We start from the raw sequence: 22,553 nt of genomic DNA, 5'->3' as shown, positions 1-22,553 counted from the left end.
CAGTCTATTAATATAAGGCATGTTTTCTAATTGTTCAATCATTCTCATGGCTCTTCTCTGAATCCTCTGCAATTTATAAACATCCTTCTTGAATTGTAGACACCGGAACTGGACACAGTTTTCCAGCAGCTGTCATACCAGTATCAAATATAGAGGTAAATTAACCTCTCTACTCTTACTTGAGATTCTCCTGTTCATGTATCCAAGGATCACATTAGCCCTTTTGGCCACAGAATCACACTGGGAGCTCAAGTTCAGCTGATTATCCACCATGACCCCAAATCTTTTTGAGTCACTGCTTCCCAGCATGGAATCCCCCATCATGTAAGCATGGCCTATATTCTTGTTCCCAGATGTATAGATTTACATTTAATACAGCTAAAACACATATTGTTTGCTTGTGTCCAATTTATGAAGCCATCTGGATCAATCTGTATCAGTGAGCTGTCCTCTTCAATATTTACCACTCCCCCAGTTTTTATGTCATCTGTAAACTTTATCATTGATTCTATCTTTTCTTCCAGGTTATTGATAAAAATATTAAATAGCATAGGGCCAAGAACCAACCCCTGCAGGACCTCAAAAGAAACAGAGTTGATCATTGATGATTCCCTGTTTACAGTTACATTTTGAAACCGATCAGTTAGCCAGTTTTTTGTTTTGTTTTTTGTTTTAAACCAAAATGTTGTGCGGTACCTAGTTAAATGCCTTACAGAAGTCCAAATGTATTTCATCAACACTATTGCATTTATCAACCAACTTGTAATCTCATAAAATATATCAGGTTCAACAGTACCATTTTCCATAAACCCATGTTGATTGACATTAATTATACTACCCTCCTTTAATTCTTTATTAATCAAGACCAGTATCAGTCTCTCTGTTACCTTGCCTGTGATCGATATCAGACTGACAGGCCTATAATTACCTATGTTATCCCATTTCCCCTTTTTAAATATTGTCACAACAGTAGCTGTCTTCCATTCTTCTGTGACATCTCCAGTGTTTCACGATTTATTGAAAAAGAGACCATTAACTGTCCAGCAAGCTCCTAAGCCAGTCTTTTAAAACTCTTGGATCCCAGTTATTCAGACCTGCTGATTGCAAAATGTCTAGTTTCAGAAGCTGCTGTTTAACATCCTTCTGAGATGCTAGTGGACTGGAAATAGTGTGATTGACTATATCATCTTTTTTTCTCCCAAATACAGAATAATAATATTTATCTGGCACTTCTGCCATCTCTGCACTGTGATTGATAATTCCACTATTTCCTTCAGCTCCATCAAAGTCAATGGAAATACTCAGTGTGCAAAATTAAGCATATGAACAAATCTGTTTAGGATTGTTGGCCTATACAAGAGAGAAATAGTGGGGGACAGTTAAGCTGAGGTGAAATATCCCAAAGCACTGACATACCTGGCACAGAACTCAACTTTCCTATCTTGGGGTCTGGTGTCCTACCCGCTACACAAAACTGTCCCTGAAATGAACTGCCAGATTTTGAAGGTCCCCGCGGCCCCCATTTTTTTTATATGGCATTTTATGCTGCTAACTTTATTTAAATTTCCTCTATCTTGACTTATATTAAGGGGTGCAAAGAATATTTTGTTTTATTTTTGTGTGACACTTCTAGGGAATTTCAATCCACTCGCTCAGTGAGGTAATCCAGAGATGTTCTGTGAAGAAAGTAAACAAAGCAAAAATTGATAAACTTCATACTGTGCGTGCACAGTTAATGTTACTCATTGCGCTCCATGGGGTGGAAGGTTTTTACTAGAACTTTGGTAAGTAGCTTGAAAAATTAATTTTCCTATAATAGAGACATCTTAAAAGCATGATCGTGCTGTGCGGTAAATCAATTCATAGGACAGATTTATTCTTTTATCAGGAATTTTCTCAAGGGGTTTTAAGGATGGAAGAGCCAGTTCAGATAAAACAAGTACTGGCTTGAATATCAGTAAAAATCTCTCTGAGAAAAACTGAAGCTATTTTGGAGGCTCAAAAAGTTGGATGAACTTTTTGAGTCAGATGTTCAGGTGGTCTAAATTAACGTAGCTTCACTAATGTCAACTGAGCTACGCTGATTTATAGCAATTGAGGCTCTGGCCCCCAACAGAATTCTCTTTAGCGTTCAACACCTACCTACCTTCTGACTTTCTCACTGAGAAAGCAAATTAAGTGGAGATAAGAAACCACCATGACAAAAGATATTTTCACAGCCTTTTCAACTAAATTTAGCCTTGGATAGCAAGACACCACATAATAAATATGGACCCAAGAAGTATGGTTAGCTGAGAGACAACAACGTCTGCTATATAGGGGTCCTAGGCTCTGTTCCTGTCTCTGCCACTGATCCACCATGTGCTCTAAACTACTCACTCCATCCATCTGTGTCTCAGTTTCCCCATTCCTCTTCCACATGTGACAGGAAGCTGCCTCTTTCACGTTTTATGTCAGGAAGGCCCTTCTTTCAGCACTCTGAGATGCTAACCTTTTCCTGCTTCCCAGACTGAGAGAGGAAATGTTTCTTGGCAGAGGACCACATCCTAAACATCTGACGATTAGCAAAACTGAGCTGGAAACAGCATGACAGCAGGCTTCATAACACAGTTCCCACCCTGCTTTGGCTAACTTTGGCTCTTCAAGTCAATGGACAGCCTATTGACCTCCCTGAGGTTTGGAGGAGGTGTTCCCCTAGTTTTGCCTAGTTGAGATAAGCATACGAGCTTCTGAACTGAACCTTCTGAGTTTTACCATCACTACTTAACAAGTGTCTTCTTTGTATGGGAGTTTTTTTTTTCTTGGCATGGTGCTGCATGCAATTAAGAGTTCCAGTAGCTGGGTTGTTCCTGCCTGCAAAAATGAATAGTTTCTGTACGAGTTAAAAAAAAAAAAAAAGGAATTTCAGCAGTTGAAATATACAATAAAAATGTCACTGCTATCTTTGCTTTAATTATGGAGCTCACATTGTGATTATATTCTATGCCAGTTTGTCAGAAAATGAGACTGTAACCATTATTGTTAAGCACTGTAACATCTCTTCTCTTCACTGAGTTTGTGTGCCCTCATTTTTATTCAGTCATATTCAAACTATACCTTTTTTTTTCCAGGTTTGCAATAACTAGGACATTTTTCTAGCTCATTTTGCCTGCTGTAAATTGAATAGCCTGGAAAATTTTCTTCACATTCCTATGTTTAGACGTACAGATCAAGGGCAAAAAAACCCAACAAACCAGACCAAACCTCTTTTGCCATTCACGCCATAAGCCTTCTGTTGTCACTGTGGATCTCCATGGCATATTCTGCAATGACCGGCCTTCCATGAATCAATGCAAAGAGTTGACAATGGTGAGAATATACCACATTTATCTGCAATGCAAGTGGCAATTAAGCAAGGCATAATTTTGCCCAGTATTTGTCCCTCTTTTCACAAGGAATGGCTAAAAAGATCTAGGCATCAGGTTTGAAATAGCTGGACTTTCTGGCTGAAATCTCAATAGGGTCATTTACTACGACTTATAAACTGAGTTCCATGCAATTCACTATCTGTGGGTCTTTCAGATGAACAACTGAGGTTCCCAAACATCTCACCTGAGAAAGATATTAACTGTAACAATCTGCTTTTATTGTATCCATCCAGACGAGTTTATACAATATTCTTTTTTACAGACCTTCTGTACCATTTTGATGTGTAGCTGTTCATATCAAATAACTCTCTTTCTCTCAGCAATTCTAGTTTCACCACGTAGCACCGGTACATAGATTATGAAAAAAAAAAACACCATTGAGAGCTGTCCAGAAGGGCAATCAATTCTCTGTCCAACTCTTGGCTGAATCATGGGCAGCTGTCTTTGAACATGTTGCCATGTTTCTGTGGTTACGTATGCTGAGTATGGATAGCAAAAGGCCATGTTGCTTTTCATACACATAGCAATACTTAGAAATCAAGTAATGTTTCTTCTTGACGATGCTTTATGGATAGAGCTGGTTGAAAAAAACTTTAGATAGAACTATTTTCTGTCGGAGGATGCAGTTCTGGTGAAATCTGAACTGATCAGTGCCTGGAGTCTTGCACGTCAGCTTCCCAGTGGAGGAGACATCAGTGACATGGACTCTGAATTACACTAAACAGAACGTGCTTTATTCTCACACATACACCAGTCCTGGAGCAGAGGTGGTCAGACAGCATGAAGGGCAATCCCTTCTTTCAGGAATCTCAGTCCAGCTTTAATGCCTGGTTCTAGAGATGTTTCAGAGTAGCAGCCGTGTTAGTCTGTATCCGCAAAAAGAACAGGAGGACTTGTGGCACCTTAGAGACTAACAAATTTATTTGATCATAAGCTTTCGTGAGCTATAGCTCACTTATTTGTTAGTCTCTAAGGTGCCACAAGTACTCCTTTGGTTCTAGAGATCAACTCTGCCTCAAGAACTGACTCTAATCAGAGCCCATGGCAGAGAGCAAACTCTCCTGCTGCTCACTGCTCCCTCTTCCAAAGCTGCTTCTACATCAAAACCTTGCATAACTCAAAACTAAGAACACCACATCATGTCTTCTCCAGAGTCAAAACTTCCTTGCCCACTAAACAAGGACTTGAAAGAATATGTATAGGACCACCACCTTCCATAACAATAGTTATGTTACAATGAAGGAGAGAAGTTGGTGGAATGTGGGAGGCTACAGATGCTGGATCCACTCTCAGTGTTCTTCTGAAGTCCCAAGTGTGTGTAGTGTCCTCAAAAATATAAGGATTGCTTCTGAGCTCACTTAACCCTCATGTTTTGCTCTGTTGTAATTCCACTGACTTCAGAGGAGTTACTCCTGGTTTATAGCAAAGGAACTAAGTTCAGACACAGACTCATGGCTTCTTGCAGAAAATGTGTAAAGGGGGAAAAATCAATAAAAATTAGAAAAACACAAAGAACCAACAAAAGTTATTAAGCGGAATGAAGCACTTGACTATGTTGTAAGATCCAGTGTGTGGGGCTGCATTCCATCTTCACTAGCAAAAAGCTGTACTTTGACGTGCTTACAGGAACTGGCCAGACCCTTTTTGTCTCTTGGTAGTGTTGATATCATTCCAAATACCCTCCCATATGCAGATTAGAAAGCTGACCAAAACTTCACATTTTATATTTGTGGAATAACCCAGAAGTTTCACTCTGGAAAATCTCAACCACTTTCACTGAGATTTGCCAGTTCCCTTTCACACTGTACATTTCATAATCATTTTTGCAAAGGGAGATTTTAGTTGGTGAAATCAAACCAAACCTCTGGGGTGTTTTGTTTGTTGTTGTTGGTTGGTTGGTTGATTGGTTGGTTGGCTGTTGTTGGCTTTTTGGGGAGATGGTTTTGTTTTGTTTTGTTTTGTTTTGTTTTGTTTTGTTTTGTTTGGGGGCAGAAACATAGACCTATTAGGTAGGTTTTGTCAAAAAATGTCCATTGAAATTTTATTTGATGAAAAACTGAGTCTTTCACTAAATTAAAATTTTCAAGGGACTCATTTGCTTTCATCAAAAATGTATGTTTCATCCAAAATCTTTGGTTTTACATGTTTGTACTGAAAATATTAAATTTTCTGTGAGGTAAACACATTTCCTGACCAATTGTTTGGTTAGTTCGTATTTTTCCATCCTCCCTCCCAATGTAGGATTACTTTAGTGCTTTCTCCAGTTCAGTTTTAAATCATTCTAACCACGGAGCATCCAGTACTTCCTTGGTTAGTCTATTCCAGAGTCCTCAGTGTCAGGATATTTTTTCCTGTGTACACTTTAAAGTTTCCTTGACTTAGTTTCTTCTAACTACCTGCAGTTCTGACAGCTGAAAACACCCTGGACAATTTTCTCATTCCTTCTGTCCTTATTTACCCTCTTTCAAACTCAGAGGCTAAAAGCTTGCCAAACCACACTGATGAAATGTGCTTCTACATTTATTTTTCTGAGGCACAAAGAACCAAAATGTATCAGTTGTTCTTTCACTTGTGAAATTTCTTTTGGAACTGGAAGTGGTCAAATTATTCATTTCAATTTTTTGTGTGAATTTTGCCCTTTTTTTCTAGTTTAGCTATTAAAATGTTGTGAGTTTCACAAACTTGTTCATTATTTACCATTGTTTATCAAGTTGCTTTGTGAACAAATTTAGCCTCTGAATTGTTCACAGGTTGGTCACTCTGTGTGTATACTATTAGTTTTCATTCAAGCTGCATGACTGTTCCCCTAAGTCACATTATATTGTTCGGCAGTCCCTGATTGGGTGAGCTAAGCTTTATAAAGAGGAGTTCTTTTGTCAGTCGGCAGATGATCAAACATTTGCAACTGTTTGAATCTCTTGCTCAAATAGTAAAAAGAACTTCCTGCTAGTTCTTGTGACACTTTCATTGAATCATCTGACCAATAAAAATGTTCACAAATCAGCAGACTAAAGAGTTTGTGAATACCAGAGAAGGGAAACAGTAGGGGGTTTTTCAAGTACATTCACAAATACTCTTTTTTTTTTTTTTGCTTTGATCCTTTCACCCATCTTAATTAAAACATTTTTTCCATAGATTTGCATAACACTACTATAAAACCCTAGTCATTTTTATATCAACACAGCAGCATTTTGTCACCTTTTCCATGTCAGGACCCCCCCTTTTAGCTAACCAGGACCCAGCCTTCCATTTAACAATATGAGAAGGGCAGCGTGGTCTTGACCCACAGGCTGCAAATTGTTCTAATACAGGCACTTGCTTTCCATACCTGGCTTCATTCACTGTAGAGATGGGTCAAGGAGCGGATGGTGACGCTGAATCGAGGTCAGGCTCGGGTACCAAGGAAGAGAGAAGAGCAGGAAACATTAATTCCCCTTGGGACTTTGCCATGAGTGCAAAGTTGCCATGAGTGCAAGTTGCAGTGGGGGAGGTTTAGATTGGATATTAGGAAAAACTTTTTCACTAAGAGGGTGGTGAAACACTGGAATGCGTTACCTAGGGAGGTGGTGGAATCTCCTTCCTTAGAGGTTTTTAAGGTCAGGCTTGACAAAGCCCTGGCTGGGATGATTTAACTGGGAATTGGTCCTGCTTTGAGCAGGGGGTTGGACTAGATGACCTTCTGGGGTCCCTTCCAACCCTGATATTCTATGATTCTATGAAACCAATTCAGTCATGAAGGGCTTAGATATCACAGTGATGTGTAAAAAGAAAAGGAGTACTTGTGGCACCTTAGAGACTAACCACAAGTCCTCCTTTTCTTTTTGCGAATACAGACTAACACGGCTGTTACTCTGAACCAGTGATGTGTGTTATAGAAAACACTAATAAAGGATGGTACTGAGTATGAAGGATTGAAAGTGACTCAAGTATAGATTTTTTTGTTCGATGGAGCCAATCTCTTGTAGAAATTTCTCATGAAATTTTGGATGCATCTAAACTAGAACCAGAATAATAAGCCACATCAGAATTTTAAGCCTGACCTAAAAATTACAGGGATGGGTTCAGATCCAAGGATTCAAATTGAAACACCTTCTTCTGCAGATATTTAAATGGGCTTGGATTTGAGGTTCTGGTTTTGGCTCAGATTTGTTTCTGACCATTGAGTGTGTGTCACTATGTTTAGTGGAGTGTATTATTAATACATAGGCCCAATGCTAAACACATTTAATATGGCACATAAATGTTTGATATTTGGTCTTAAATGAACAAAATATGTATTCTATAATGAATACTTAATTAGGACTGCAATCTGAATATAAGGAATAGAGCCCCTACTGCTGCACAGACAGATGAGAATGAAATGAATTACAGTCATGCAGGGAGGGATATTAATAGTGTCCAGTTTTATAAATGAATCCAATTTTAAGCCACTTTAGTTGCTATCATACTGAGAGAGAGTGCAACATGTCTAACAAATCATCTCTGTACTGGCAAAAGGCAAAATGTAAGCCGGAAATCATTTTCATTTCCAGATGTTTTGCTGCATTAATATTTGTAATTATTTTGCTCTTACTACTCAAACATCACTTTTAAAAATTAAAGGCAGTGCTTTCTTAAGAGCAAAATGTGGTAGGAGGCATAGTTTTAGCAGATGTACAACAGTTTGAATTTTCTGACTTTCCATGTGATTGAAGATCTAGCTAATTTTTTATCAGGAATACTTGTTGGGTGGCTCCCCCCCGCACCTTTCCCCGAGACTATATAAGGAGAGGTCAGCTTGGCTGAGAGCTTGTAACATGCAATGTGTGCATGAGACAGATTTTTAGACAGGAGCTACAGCATCTGATGGATAAACCTCAGTAAGGACCTGATCCTGCATATGCTTACTATTGAGTGTAGTGCTTACATCTGAGAATTTCAGCATTCATACTAAAGGGAGTGACCTTGCATGGGTGTGAGTAAGTTTGGTCATGCGAGTTGTCCTCCCTTGGGATTGCTTATATATAAGTGTCTGCAGGATCAGGGGTTGGGGTACTTTAGGAGCTTTGGTCTGAATATGTACACTTTGGGATTTCCAGATTGGGGTAGAAGTCTCAAACTGCAACATGCTCTCTCACCACCAAAATAGCTGGTATTTCTTTCCAGCTATGCCAGTAACACCGCAAGGACTTGGGAGGGTTTTTGTGGATGTAACATTACCCCCGGGTAAAATCTGGACCTCAGTTTTCCAACCGGTGGTGCCTTTTACATTGCTTCACTGTGAGAGTTACCACTCCTGGACTCTTCACACCTTACAGCCTCCAGCATGTAAGTTACTCCTAGGTATAGTATATGAGTGCCATAGGCAGCCACTCTTGGATTACAAGGAGAGCAACACCAGCAAATTCCCAGTCCTGGACTTTCCCCAGAAGTGTATGTCTTGTACTGCCCAGCTCCCCCTGGGCAATACAAAGTATATGAAGTTTGTCATTTTATTAATAGATAATGATATACACAAATCCTATTATCCCAAGTGGAGTTTTCCAAACACTTCAGTCCAAACACACTGGTTTAGATAAAGCAATCAAACAAATGTATTAACTACAGAAATAGAGATTTAAATATAGATTACAATAATGAGTCATAAAAGTCAGAATTGTTTACAAGAAAATAAAACGTAACTAATACCTAATTTAACAAGCTAGGTGAATTCAAAGCAAAAACTCTTTCACCACATGTTACAGCAGTCTTACTGGCTGAATTTCTTTTGGTCAGGATCTCTCCCCCAGGCCAAAGCTGTTTCCTTTGTTCCTCAGTTGTTTGGGGATTCTGAGGATATAGAGAAAGGGATAGAGAAATTGGGGCATCCTGCTCTCATTTCTTATAGCCATCTCTCTTCTTTAAGATTCACCTTCAGCTTTCGTTCACGAGACAGAAAGTCCGTGTGGATGGGAACCTCCAGCTGTTTCTCTGTCAAGATGTAGATATTCGTCCACATCCTCTTTTTTGACAAAGAATGGCCACCTAACCTCGTGATGGTGCATTTGATTTTGTTGACACCTGGCTGATGTGTCAGCTAACCTTTTGTCTCTTGGGAACTGGTTTGTGACTGCTCTCCAGACTATGCATATGTCTTAGTAATATGATAGAGTAGACTCTTATAACTTTACATACAATGTGGCCACACATATTTTACCAGGATAATAATGATCAGCAAATTATGAGTTTCCAAATGATACATCACAAGGCATACTTTGTACAAAATTGATCATAGTCTTGTAAAAGGGGTGAACATAGGGGTACAGCTTGTCACAGTAGGGTAAGCATGTAAGACCAAAATCAACTTTTGGACAATTTCAAGGATGAGAGATCCCTTTAGAGTACAGATGAGGTGAGTCAAAATTAGAATTTTTCCAATGGGATTTTTGAAAGCAAACATTGTTGACCTATGTTCCAACTGAAGTCAATGAGAGTTTTACCATTAACATTAATGAGAGCAGAGTTAGGCTGATGCTGAATTCTTCTGAAAAGCTCCCCCTTTAACAATTACTCCAGTTTCACTTTGCCAATTAGAAGAGATGTCTTCTCTGCTGAAAAAAAAAAAGATTCTGGATAAAGCAGAGGGTAGTTATCACTTCCAGGCACTCCAAGAACTGAAACTTTTTCATGGATTTTCCAAAATACATTAAAATTTTGCAAAACATGTGAGAATTTCATGGAAACATGCAACAGATTATGGATAAAATAATGCTGATTTATTTGTTTGGTACACAAATCACCAGATTCATTTTTCACAGCATGTCCCACCCCCCAAATAAAAAGTAGTTAATTTGAATAGCTCTGCTTATCATGAAATACCATGGGATTTACCACTAGAATTTAATTTCTCTCAGTAAAACAATTTTATCAAGGGATAGGGTGTTGCTTATCATATGCCTGGTAATTAGAGAGGGATCTTACCACTGAGTTAGGTGCCTATCTCTCATGGAAATTCAGAGATGAAGGATGGTTCAATGGTACTCCTGTAGCTTGCGGGACGCCTAGTCTGAGCTTCCTGTAGGACTCTGTGAAAGCCATTTAATGTCTCTTCCTCTCAATTCCCCTCTATGAAATGGGGATAACAGTACTGCCCTATCCCACAGTGGCTTTTTGTGGAGAAATACATTAAAGATAATGAGTCCCTCTTCTACTATAGCAACAGGGATACAGAAGAGTTCACTTACCACCAACCCGCCCCCTCATGGAGGGTTGTGGTATTGTATCACTTTTCTTTCTATTGCCCTATGCCAATGGTTGCTCCAGTCTGTGGTGTCCGTCTCTTCTTGAAACTCAGCCCTCTGACCACATCACCATATTTTAAATCCACCCCATCTGGGGTAACAAAGTCCAATCAACAAAAATCCAATGTCCTTATATATCATCTTCAGCTCTGACTCTGGGGCCAGTGGTCTATACCCCGCCACATGGGGTTTTAAATTGTCCTTATCTTACACCAGAGGCTTCACACCACCTTCCAGTGGCTGCTAGGGGAAGCCAATCCCACTAAACTGGTTTCCAGTCCCAGGGCCCGAGGAGGAGCATCCAAGGTCTGGTCTGTCAGACATCTGGCAGCTGACTCTCAACTCTCCAGCTCATCCCACCCTCCTGCCAACCCTGGAATTCCTTCCTGCCATCAGCCTTTCTTCAGACCTTTTCCTCAGCTCCTTCCTAGGATCTCCCAGGGCTTCTCCCTAGAGTTCCATTTCCTGCCATTGTGTCAGGGTGAGCTATAGGATCTTGTTCCAATGCTGTGTCCTTCAGGTTAACTCTCCCTCCCCATCCCCAGCATCTTCTTTGCCGGCAGAAGCATTCCTGTTCCCCATTGATAATTTTATTATCAAGGGAGCAGCTGCAGAATTCTTCCCTCTCTCCCTGTCACTCCCTTTTGCTCCAGACGTCCTCTCTTTATAGCATCACTCAACTCCTTCCAAGACGGGCTTCATCTTTAGTTGGCCTGGTCCACCTTCCAGGTGCAAGCATGTGTGTTCTTTAGCTTCTCAGGCCCACCACCGGCATAGGTTAGATACTTCATGACAGGAGGCCATATTGAAAGTATGGTCCCTTTGAAAATTCCAGCAACTGATCTCAGGCCAGATCCCAGTGGACAATAGGTATCCATATATATATATATATATATATATATATATATATATATATATATATATATATATATATATACTTCCCATCATAGTTGGTCCCCTTGGTAATCACTTTTGTCAGAAAAGGTGAAAGGGTCATAGAGATGGAAAACCATTCCTACTCCAGACAAAAGTGGCCCTCCAGCTCACCACTGAGGCATGCTGGATGCTTGAGTGACACTAGCATTTCTGCAGCCCACACTCTACCTACTCTGTGACTAAAGAGGCAGTTGGTCTCCCAGACTCTGAACCCCACACCTGTCCCAAGAACTGAATGCAGGTCTATAATAATAATACTAATTCTTTTAAAAAATGGTGTTATCCAAAGATATCTGGGGATATCTCACATGATATAGCTGTGGGACAGTGATTGTTTAATCCACATTTAATTTTTGTCACCTCTGTATATTGATTATCCATTATCCTCATGCAAATGGCACGACTTATCCATTGAAGCAGCTGTGCATTGTTTTTAATGTTAAGTGAATTCTTTTAGTGCTCCATGAAAGGTGTCAGATTAACAGCCCCGGGGACTGACGTCCTCTGTTTATCCACAGAACATATTCAAGCAATAATGACAGAACCATTCAAGCAGCTGCGTCAGCCATTACTTATCTTGAGGGTTTGTTGCAAGACTTCTAGGGCCGAATCTTGCCCTGAGCCTGCCCAGAAGAAAACCTAGAAGACTCCAAGGTGGGAAACTTAGAAGGAGGGGGACAGGAGGCCAAAAACTTCAATGGCATGATATCCCCACTGCCACCAGACTCTCCTGTCAGCTTCCCATGGGTTTAGGAAGCTATGAACAGGTGTGTGTGGGGGAAACTGAGGCACTATTCACAGCCCAAGAAATCAGTGAGGACTCCAACAACAACAACACAGTTAGGCAGTGGAGGTCCATAGCACTGAAAGTCCATGGCCATATTGGGCTTTATTCTAGATATCTAAAACCTCCACGGGGTATTATTAATCTAGTGCAGCCAGGTTAATTGTGGATGACCCATGCGTGTTGCTAGTCTGTGGCCGGACAAAGTCCCCTCCTGACCTCAAGTCCTATCTTCAGGGTTGGTTGTGCGGGGTCTTTATCTCCAAGGTGGACAATATGATCAAAGAGTACCAGTTACTAGTGACCAGTGATGACTTCAGTACAAGGATGAGTTAAATACAGCCTGAGGTTGTATTATCCTCTATGTGACACTTCCTTTTCATGATATGGAAGCCACCCCATCCTGTCTCTGACTCCTCCGCACCAATCATAAGAGTGTGACGCATTAGCTGACATGCCCCCTTAGGAATTGGCAAAGAATAGCATGCACCCCTCATTGGGTGCATCCTACAGGAAGCTGTTCCAGCCCTACGGTGGTCTGCTTCTTCTTTCAATTCAGCCCTCTGGCCAAGTCACATGTTGTCCCACCCTTTCCAGGATAAGCCAATAATCCCACAAATAATAGTTTGTTGGCCTTGCATCGGGCCTTTGGTCCAACTCCAGACTCACTAGTCCTGACTCCTGAAATAAGAGGGGAGGAATTCAACAGTCTATACCCCTTGTCAGGGCATTTCCACCCCACCTGGGCCAGTAGGGGAACCCAGGCCCCTCCCTTGCTGCCTCTCTTGACCACTTCTCACCTCAATCTCTCTTAGGCCTTTCCCACAGCCTCTTCCTAGTCTCACGTTGTATCACCTCATTCCCTCTAGACCTCTTCTCCAAGCTCACTGCAGAGCTTCTCAGCACTTCCAGCCACCCAGCTGGTTCTGCTACAGGGGAGTTTTCTCCACTCCTCTGGCTGGACAGGTCAGACCCAGCAGGAGTCTTCCTATTCTTTGTGGGCCTCTCTGCCAGCTTGCCTCCCCATTGACCTGATTGTCCATCCTCTCTTGGGTTGCTTAGAGTCCTGGGTGTAGAGGATTTAGAACTGGGGAACAGCAGCCTGACAGTCATGTTTCCATATGCCATTGCACCAGATGGGAAGGAAGGAATCCAGCGATGACAGTGAGATCAAGGATATTATTAACCCATGGGCCAGAAGCTCTCTTTCCCCATTGCAAGATGTTTAAGTCACCCCATGATTTCAAACTAGATCAAACTGGAAACAAACCAACCCTAAGTGTTGTTTGAAGCCCACTGAAACATCCTAAATGACATTATTTTGCCTTAAACATGATTTTAAGTTACTTGGGTTTAATAATTTTCTCTCAAAACTAAGATACAAAGGTAGCCACATCTGCCATTTAATACTGGACTCAGACAGAACACTGGAGAAGAAACCACAGGGGACAATCTCGCTCCGATTGGGTGATGGTACCTTAATATATACAGTATTTTCTATCTGTGATATGCATGCATATATTTAAGGCCGGAAGGGATCATTGTAATTATCTAGTCTGACTTTCTAACCAATGCAGGCCATAGAATTTCACCCAGTAATTCTGCTTCAACTCCAGTCAAGAATGTAGCAAGGAATGCATGATTCTGTAATAGTTGTTTCCTTATTTTGAGATAAGGAGAATCTCAGTAACCCCCATCAACAGCATATATATAAAAATATCTTTCCAAAGACACTCCTTGGCTGGTGCAGTGCTCAGAATAAGTGCCTATTATAGCACCAAATGAAAACAGGTGAAGGAAAAACATTCTATAATGGTTAACTGCAGCTGGTCTGAGAGCAAAACAGAAGAATTGGAGCAGCCAGGTCACATAATAGATGTGGCAGATAACAGAAAGTAATGAGTAACCTACTGTATTTCCAAGACATCCATTCAAACGAATCCTTACTGTACAGGTAGGGCACAGACGGAAATGAGTTGGGTGGTCTCACATCATCCTAGATTTCAGTGAGCATTTGGCAATATGACGGAACAATCTTTCTGATGGGGAAGAATTCAGCCCAACTGACAGTTCCTTCATTACGAGAGTCCCAGAATGAAAGTAAGTGAGGTACTTTGCAAGTCAAAATTAATGTGCACAGACAGGGCTGTGTTGTGTGAAGGAATAATTTGGTAACAAAGTCAAAAAAATCTCAAATAAAGCTGCATAAAGTTAGGTACCTAAATGCATTTGTAGGAGCTTTCACTTAAAAGCCTGTATCATTTAACAAAATCATGTATGTTTTCTGAACCATCTTATAGAATTGAATAGCAATGGCATATACATTTTTCATTAATTTTCTGGGTCATTCAGAAGGCCTGCCACTCTCTGATAAATTCTATTGGACTTTTCCAGAATGACATATATGCATGAAGTTCCTACTAGCTGAGATGCAATTCTTACAGGGGCTAAGAGGGGATTTGACCCCTACCCAAATCAACCCACAGAATCAGGATCCTGGGGATGAAGACTTTCCCTGTGGCAATGGTCATTTGATCGCAACTTCAGCAGGTTTCAGAGGGGCAGGATGGTCTTATCGTTAAGACAGCAGACTGGGCAAGTAGATTTGATTCTTGATTCTACCAAGTTTGCTGTGTGACCTTGAGCAAGTCACTGAGGCCATATTTGTAAAGGTGTTTAGGTGCTGTGATGCTCAATGTCCCAGTGACTAGCTGATTTAGAAGCCTAGATTTCATTTTCAAAGGGGATATAGGAACTTAGAAGTCTAAATCCCATCAATTATCAATGAATTTACACTCCTAAGTGCCTAAATCTCTTTAAAAATTAGATTTAGGCACCTCAATCAGTTAGGTGCTTCAACACTGAGGCCCTTTAAAAATCTGGGCCTTAATCTCCCCACAACTCATCTCCCGATCTGTAATATGGGGATAATACCACTTCCCTGTCTTGTCTTTTTCAATTATTTTCTTCAGGGCTGATTCTGTCTCTTACTATGTGTATATACAGCACCTATGGGGCCCTGATCTTGTTGGGGTCTAGGCATTACCATAGTAATAAAATACTAATAGATTTAGAAATGGGCTCAAATTGCAAAATTTGGCTGCAGACCTAAATCTGAAAACCTCCAATATTCAGTGCCATTCAGATATGGATCCATGAATTCCAAGATCAGAAAGGACCATTGTGATCATCTAGTCTGACCTCCTCTATAACATAGGCCAGAGAACTTCCCCGAAATAATTCCTATTTGAACTAGAGCAGAAAAAATTGAAAAAAAAATTAGAAAAAAAATAATCCAATATTGATTTAAAAATTGCCAGTGATGGAAAATCCTCCCTGACCCTTGGCAAGTTGTCCCAATGGTTAATTATCATTCATGCCTTATGTACATTCTGAAAGTGTAGAGTTTCAGTTCCAGCCATCGTATCTTACTAAATTTTTCTCTGAGCCCATTGCAAAATTAGGGGCCATTTCCAAATTCCAGTTCCATGGATTCTGAAGATGTCTAAAGTTAGGAGATGTTCACATGTGAGGGTAAGATTTGGACGCACATTGTTTTTGGAAGTATAAACATTTTATTCCAGTCTGAAACATCAGCTGACTATAAAGGCCGGGACTTCCAAAGAGTCTAAGGGAGATGGACGCCCAACTCCCACTGAAACCTACCTCTAGTGACCCCCCATTAGCACAGTATCTGAGTATCTCACAATCTTTAATGTATTAATCCTCCTAGCATGCCGTGAGGTTGAGAAGTACCACAGAGACAGCTAGTGTACTGTGGATTTGAAGCCCAGCTTGCTGCACGCTAACTGTGCACATAGGCAAGCCTTCCGTGACTTGTCCAAGTTCACATCGGAAGCCTGGGCCACAGCAGGGATTGAAGCTATGTGTCACTGAAGTATTTCTCTCACTGAATCTGTCTAGAAAATTCCAGTCTAGGTTATCTATTGAAGCATGCTAACAAAGACCTCTTCTGCCTCCCAGGTAACTAGCATTTATTTATTCTTGTGCAAAGAAGACCTCATCTGGTTTAAGAAAAAAGAATTACTAATGAGCACGCCAAAAAAAAAAAATCACAGAAAAATCACTCTGCTTTAGTAACACATCACTGCATCAACTTTGTCTGAGAACTAAGAGTCATTTTCATCCAGGATCCTCCAAGATTCTGCTAGTCCTTGTTGATGGTGTGACAGAGGTACGATGCTACTGCAGAATAATAACAATTTGCATTTATATAGCACCTTTCGTTGAGGATCTGCAAGTGCTTCACAATCATTAATTGATTCTTACAACAGCCCAGCATTTTAGGTGAGCATTATTATTCACCTCTGTCCACAGCTCTGACACTGTCTCAGCCTGGGACCTTGGGAAAGCCACTCGATCTTTCAGTGACTCTGTCACACTGTGTCTAGAATGAGTGTAACACTGACCTACCTCACAGGGGTGCTGTTGGGATTAGCCAGCCTTGCAAAGTGCTTTGAAAGGCAATGTACTGTCTGACAGACAGGGGAACTGTAGCTCAAAGTTAAGGGCTAGGTTCTGACTCTAGGCCTCCTCCAGAGCAAGATGGGGTGAGGAAGCACCACCATCTCAGGAATAGCCCTGGGAGGAACTGTGCCTGAAAGACATCATGTTTTCTCCTGTACTACCTCCTTGTTTGGGGGAGGTAGTTGGCAGTAATTTGTTTCTGGCCTATACCACTTTTTCTTAGTCCTACACCCCCAGACCCAAGGTCTGGGAAGCTCGAGTTAGGCATCTTAGTGGGGATTCTTACTTCCCCATACTCCTCTGCATGGATACATAATTCAAGCCACAGTCTAACTTTAGTGTTGCTCAATAACAAGGCAGTGGTGATGTTAAAATCACATCCCATGAATCCTGATTACTAGTCCTTTACTCTAACCACCAGCCCTTGCTATTCAGGTACAGCTGTGGTGGGAGGCCATGTAACTACCGCGTGTCACAATCCTTCCAAATGCCAGAGGAGCAGTTAATTTCCCGCCCCCGCTCTTTAGCTCATGCTCTAACAGCTTGTACTTTTAGCTCTGGAGGTTCCTGGTTCAATTCCCTCATGTGTCAATCAAGGTGACAGCGGTCCCATTAACACAAGGAATGCAAGTCTTGTGCATAAAGTCTGCTGGTCTATAAAATTTCCTGGGTTCAATTCTACTTTCATTTAAACTGGTTTAAATCTGGAGTGAAGCAGTGGAGATATTCTGATTTTCTACTAGTGTGAAGAAGACCACAATGCTAGAAAAATAGATGATAAATTCCACTTGTGTAGTCATCATTTTCCAGTTTCATCTCATTTATATTATGATGGGATATTTAGTGTGACCAGTGTGGATCTGAGCATAACTGCTGGAAGCGTGTGCTTATAGACCACAGGGCCTGCTGGTTAAAAATACACAACAGTTACAAATATACAATTATTGCCTTCAGCCACTTTCTGTGCCATTATCTGGGTACGTTCCATCCATTCCTAATAGAGAATTCGGTGACCTCTTTACTGACAGATCAGTGCAGGGGAAAAACAGAGTTTTGGGAAGAAGACCCATTCTTGTTCCACAGCTCGTGATGTATTAAGCAAGAAGAGCAAAGAACAGGAAGAGGAAGTTTAAGGGCATTTGCAGTATGATGGATGAAAATCCAAGAGTAATTGGAAAAAAATTGTCACTTTGCTCTGCCAGCATTCAGCACGACTAAGAAAAAATGAAGGAAGCGGTGAGAGAGAAAGAATGGGATCAGTGATGGGTAAGATTTAAAATGTTAAATTTTAGTTGAATTATGAGCTCTGTGAGTTCCCTTCCCTCCACTGAAGTTATTGCAGTCATGAACAGTCTTTGCTTTAAAATTAAATATTGGTAAATCTAATTGTCTCCTGTGAAGTGGAACCTAGAATTACTGTATCTTGAAGCTAAAAGAAAAAAGAAAACCCAGAACTGGATCCTTAGGTTATAAACAATGCTGCTTTGAGTTTCCTACGAAACCTTTGCCTTCAGCCTCCTCTCTGCCAAATGGCCACTGAGGATAATAATCAGAATAACAATGCATTTCATTGTGAAGCACTTTCCATCCCAAATGATTCCAAAGCACTAGGCAAACATTAAAACACACCCATGCTCACAAACAGAAGCTTTGAGTCTCAAACTAAACCTCTAACTCAAGTGTTGGATTGTATTGACTTTTCAGGAAGTTTTGATGGAATAAAGGATTGAGTACAGGCTATCGGACTGGGCCTCTACCAACACAGCAACAACAAATTCAAAACCAACAGCTCATGTGATTGATTTCATGAGAGTCCTCCATGTACCTGCTTGTTGCTTGTACATTCTCAGCAATGTCTTCAACACTCTGGAGAGTCGAGTGGCCCTTTCATTTCCAAAATGGCTGCCTCAATATGACAGAGGAAACAACATATTTATGTGGGATTCCAAAGTGTTTCTGAAGTTCACAGTAAATTTGAGTCCGTGAAGGGGGGAGCCCTGGGGAAAACCTGTTACTTTATGTCCTTCCTGAAGCATAACATTCAGCAAAAATTCAATAGCCCTGTCAAATGCCAAATAGGCAGGTCGATATGTTAAACGGAAAGTAGTGGCACTTCTAGAGAAACAGGCCAAAGCTTATAGCCAGCCTATGATATAAAATCTAATGATTTCACACCTGTACTCTTAGCCCATTGGTAGAGAGGTGCTGTGTCTGGCTCTATACTTAAAGCCTTTGCCAAAAGGATATTTGAGTGTAAATTTGTATACAATGATACTTTTAACACTGTTATCATATATATTGCATTCATTTCATTAAAAAATTGAGATGAGTAAAATGGCTCAGATAAAATAAGAATCCAGCTGAATGTATAATGTGATCACACCTCCACACCAAAACTCTGTCACTGTTTAAAAAAGTTCTGTTGCCTTTTTCTCAGAATTGTGTTTCATTTTTGATATAGTCTATCTATCTGTCTTGCCACAAGCCAGTATATTTTCTGACCACCTCTTCATGAACTTCTTCCTCTGCTTCCAGCTACTACCAGAGAGGACAGTGCTGAGAAAAGGGTGTTCTGGAGTTATTCTGATCTGACCAAAAGCTGTAATTCCCAGAAATCTTCGTGTTCTTCTGAAACTCCTTCAGAAGGTTAAGATAGTTCGGAGAAAGTTTGAGGCCAAGTTCTCATCCAGACTGAAATGAACCTTGAACCTTTTAAGGCTCACCCTTCATCTGGGCAAAATGCACATAATCTTTTTAATTTTTCTTTTCTCACCCTTTGTCTATCTTGTTTACTTATTGTAATCCCTTTCAGGCAAGGCATGGCTCTTACTCTGTATATATACTGTGCCTAGCACGATGACGCCCAGAATTCAGTTCCAGCCTCTAGTCGCTACTCCACTGCAATTAAGTAGTTGTCAAAATCTTTTGCTCTTTGGAAACCTATTACAAAACTCCTTCTCCAACCCTTTAAAATTTGCCATTCTTATCCTCTTCTTTAAATCGCTTCCATTACAAGGATCAACATGGCTACAACTACACCACATTTCCAGTAAGGACTGGACTAATCTTTCGTGGAACCCGGCACCTGGAAGGTGGCCCCACCCTCTGCTCCACCCATGCTCTGCCCCGAAGTCCTGGCCCCACCAGGCCTCTTCCCTCCGAGGCCCTGCCCCCAACTCACATGTGGGGAGGGGCAGAGAGAAGTGAGCAGGGGGCAAGAGGGGAGGGGGCGGAGAGGAGCGAGTGGCAGGCGGGGCCTCGGGGGGAATAGACTGAGTGGGGGCAGAGCTTTGGGGCAGAGTGTGGGCCCAGTGCCATGGCGCCATTGTAAACCTGATACTGTTTCCAGTACAACACATTGCTGACCTTCCAGGTAGTTAACTAATATCAGATACATGTTGGCAAGGCTAATTCCCCACTCTGGCACTTTGAGTGCAGAAGGTGGGGGCCCACAAGGATTCTAAAAACTAATACTGGCCACTCCAGGCTGGTATTAAACTCCCAAGGTTACAGCTTTTCTCTGACCTTGGATTGGTAGATGCCACCAGCTAATTAAATAACATGTGCACAAACCTCTTAAGACATAAAAATCCAATTCTGTTCTTAAAAAGGTAAATTTTATTAATAAAAAAGAGAAGAAAATACACATGAGAACTTAAGCTATTGCTAGATTTTCAAAAAGAGCAACTACAAGGATTAAGCACCAAGAATAACTTTCTTGAGGTCCAGCTTAAAGGTTACAAGGAAAACAAAAGCACCTGGGGTTAGCACAGAGAAATCTACAAGCTATAAAGCAATACAAGGAATAAACCTAATCACGTCTTCCTAGACATTTCCTGATCTATTTACATATCTAGGGATTTAAATGAGTAGTTTCTAGGTATGATACTGATGTGTTTTTTCATATCTGGCCCAAGCTTCTCACAGCATAACTGCTCTGTCTCTTCTCTCTGGGAGAACAACCACAGACAGACAAAAGGGGAGTCTTGTTTCAATTTTAAAAAGTTCTAGCCTTCCCATTGGCTCTTTTGGCCAGGTGCCCACTCACTCCCTTTTACCTATGCATAGCAGTGAGACTTTTTAACCCTTTACAGGTAGAGCAATTAGAGAACAACTCCTAAGAGGGATTTTATATCTACTGGATGGCTGGGTGTCCACAAAAGGGAGCTACCCCCACACCCCCTTCATTTATCACACATGTGCATCGCGGTCTCTGAGGGAATGTCCACACTGCAATCCCGGGTTGTGATTGGCATTCATGGAAACATATTTGAGCTAGCTTTAATATAACTAACTTGGGTACTAGAGGGTGTGCTTCAATGTGGGCTGTTTAAGTCCACCCAGAACCCTGGAAAATTACTCAGATGGCTAGCCCATGGTGAAGCCCACGGTGCCATGGCTTCACTACTCCAGTAGCCAAGCTAGCTAGATGAAAACTAACTCAGGTATGTCCACATGACCTACAGTCACACCTGGGATTGCCATGTGGAAATACCCTAAAGCTATAAAACATAATGTTGTCCCTAAAAGGACATCCATTCCTCTTTAGGTAACCAGTGGGAATGTTCAGCCTTGGCTTTGCGTCTCAGCAGTGGCTAGGATAGCAACCCCTGCACTGCATTCAGGGATAAATACTGCCCCTTGCCTCCACAACTGTGGGTTATGGTAAAATAAATGCATAATGTCTCCCCATGTTCGCTATGTAGTAGGCTGATTTTTCAAATCTGTAAGAAGTTGCATTTGCACAGTTGTTGAAAAGAAACTGCTAGACTGGTTGCTATCCCCAAGAATGTTTGCTACACTAATAGATTTTATAATGTGTGTAGTGTGTCAATGCAGATTAACAATATAAAAAGTTAAGCTATGTTTTATATTAGCATTATTCTTAATGCTAATTTAATGTCTAAGCACTAAGACAGCTTTGTTACAGGGTTAGTACTGTAGATTGTAATGACAAAAAAAATTAGATAGGTTTTCTATGTTAAATCAATCATTAAGTGGTGGTATAATTATTTGCTGTTAGTGAAGCTCTTTTTTGCCCCCATTGTAAAATTGACACAGTGTACGAAAGTAACTGTTCTGTTTTCATTGTAGCAGAGCTCCTTAAGATTAGAGTTTAGGAGGAAAGAAGTGGAATTCCTAATGCTTCTGACTTTTTAGAAGGAATGCATGAGTAATATCACTAGCCACATACTTAATCAGATCGGTTTCTTGTGGTCTACAAAGCGTGCATTTTGACATGCCTTTGGATGGGCAGGGAGAGGGGTAGGTAGGAAAGTTTGCATGTCTTGGGCTGCTGCACTTTTACTTACAGTAAAACATTGTTTTCAGTTATTATCTTTGCCAATTCCGCTTATGCGACTTGCATTTTAAAACCATTATTATGTAACTCTAAAAGGAAATATTTTATCTTTGAATAGAAATTCATATAGGTCATAAGGTGTTAGTAACCCTAATTTTAACCTGGATATAAAAAGTCCTAATCAAGATCCTTAAAGAAGATAGACTTATTGAAAATCCCTGTTGTGCTTACATGGTTCCTATTATTGTAGTTTCTGAGTAACTCACAACAAACCTCTGAGGTACAGAGAGACTAAATGGCTTACCCAAGGTCATTCCAGACATCTGTAGCAGGGAAGGAAATTGAAGCTAGTCTCCCTAGTATTAAACTAGTACCAT

This window comes from Lepidochelys olivacea, assembly GCF_965140295.1.
Source record: "Lepidochelys olivacea isolate rLepOli2 genome assembly, chromosome: 5".
In the NCBI taxonomy this organism is placed as follows: domain Eukaryota; kingdom Metazoa; phylum Chordata; order Testudines; family Cheloniidae; genus Lepidochelys; species Lepidochelys olivacea.
Note: the sequence above shows the minus strand (reverse complement) of the source record.